Raw genomic sequence first — 2,013 nt, forward strand, 5'->3', positions numbered from 1 at the left:
GTTAGGTGTTTCGAGTTTGGATGTTTTTCCTTTGGTTAGATGTTGTGGATGTTTTGATGAATTCTTGTTTCGATTAGATGTGTTTTAGATGTTTTGTTGAATTTGGATTGTTCGTTTCGTGACGATGTGTCTCGTGCACTCGTCTGACAGTGATTCCCGGTTTTCAGGTGTGTAGGTGTATATATAGACATTAGGTTGGTTCTGATTGGGGGTTGTGTTATGGAGGTGGAAAACGTGGCGTGTTCTACTATTGGTCGACGAAAACTGTGACCTTTTGGTAACGAATGTTTTATGGTCCCGAGTGTTTTTGGGACCTATTGTCTGAGTGTCGCGCTGGTGCGTCCACAGGGGGTATATTGCGGTCTTCCGAACGTCGGCACCTCGGTCTGGCGGCCAAATGTGACTAAGTTGTTTATTACTATAATCCGCCGAACCGAGACTTCGTTGCGCCCTAATCAGGTCGCAACATAGATAAATGAATACGTAACTTCTAAGTCACATGGCGTTACAGAGGGTTAAGAAAATGCTTTCAATATTATAATGTATCTAAGTATTGCGCACAAAAACATGATAATTAAGGATTTGAAGTGAATAGAAACACCACGTGTCAGTGTTATTGTGACAAATAACCATCAATTCAAACAATTACTGATCCATTAAATACACACATAAGCAAACTATAAAATTCTATAAAAGAGTTGTTAAGGCCATGTGTTCAGGCTTACGCTGCGTGGACACAGGACATCGCCGTTTTTGGGAAAGTCAAGTATCTTCAAAGGACGTATATTTTCTCACGGGCTTGGGTCTGGCTGGAAAACAATAACAAATTTCTCTCGAAGGATTGCCAGCTAGACCATCTGAACGGCAATTGACGCATCGTAAGTCCACACGCAGCCAAAAGGGGGACCTAGGATTTATGGGTCGGTTTTCCGAATTGAGTCCTGCAGGCCTTCTTTACCGAACGAACACTTGGCCTGTTGGCGTTGCGCAATCGGGAAACCGCCCCAATTTTTAATTGGACAATCCTAGGTCCCACTTTTCTGCTGTTCCCTCTAAAATACGAATTGGAGGGAATTTTCCCGGACGATGGAGGGAGCAATTGCCAACTTCGGTGGAAGGCGTCCCTCCATCTAATCAGAACAAAATAGAATTTCGTACTGAACAGAACACCTCGCGACTCCTCTAAAATACGAATTGCCGAAATTCCAACTTCGATGGAAGGCGTCCCTCCATCTAATCAGAACAAAATAGAATTTCGTACTGAACAGAACACCTCGCGACTGAAAAATAGTTTAGACTTCAAAAATAGTCAATCCTACGATAAATTATTTGTGTGTAAATAACTGAGTTTTTATTTACTAAATATTCATAATTCTGAAAACATCTTAACAAGAGTGAATTATGTTGGATAACCAACCGCCTATTGACATTGAGTCACCAAGTCACTCTTAAGATCGAAAAACAAGTTACTCGTCGACCGCTGACTGTCCCTTCAAAGTCCTGTCCAACAATTCGTCACCAGAACCAAGTTCACCTCCTCCCCCAAATCCCTTCCTTATAAGTACACCCAAAAAATCCCTTAGGTGATCATTATAGAGTCCAAGCCTAAGAGCGGTCGATCTAGTACACAGCAGAAAACCACAACGTCTCTTCCCTTCGTGAAGTTCGCGCCTTGTAAATTCGGAGTCCGCGAGTACAAGTGTCATCGTTAGAATTAAAGTTATATTGTTAAAATATAATCGATATCAACTTTCCTCCCCGGATTCCAACAATTATTATGAATCGAATTATTTAAGATCAAACAGAACAACCATTTTTACTTCTAAACCCTCCAACGATGGTCATACAGGAAAAACACTTGTTCCAAACAATCCTGTTTACTTGCCAATTCGTCTATCATTCCTTTCAGCTCACAGTTGAAGCCGTGAGATAGTTTCGTTTGATAAGTTCCCCCCAGCTAATTCGTGGCACGGTATGATTTATAAAGAACAACGGGGGCCAAGTAAAAGTAAC

The 2,013-nt window shown here is 41.5% G+C and overlaps 1 protein-coding gene across 1 annotated transcript in view; it reads right to left on the bottom strand.

Moving 5' to 3' along the window:
- LOC108575991 (lachesin-like) overlaps positions 1 to 2,013 on the bottom strand; it is a gene marked incomplete at its 3' end in the record, with an annotated part of 73,462 nt that overhangs the window by 66,045 nt on the left and 5,404 nt on the right. The gene's annotated exons all lie outside the window — the stretch shown is intronic.

Source organism: Habropoda laboriosa, unplaced genomic scaffold (assembly GCF_001263275.1).
Source record: "Habropoda laboriosa isolate 0110345459 unplaced genomic scaffold, ASM126327v1 scaffold36, whole genome shotgun sequence".
NCBI lineage: Eukaryota > Metazoa > Arthropoda > Insecta > Hymenoptera > Apidae > Habropoda > Habropoda laboriosa.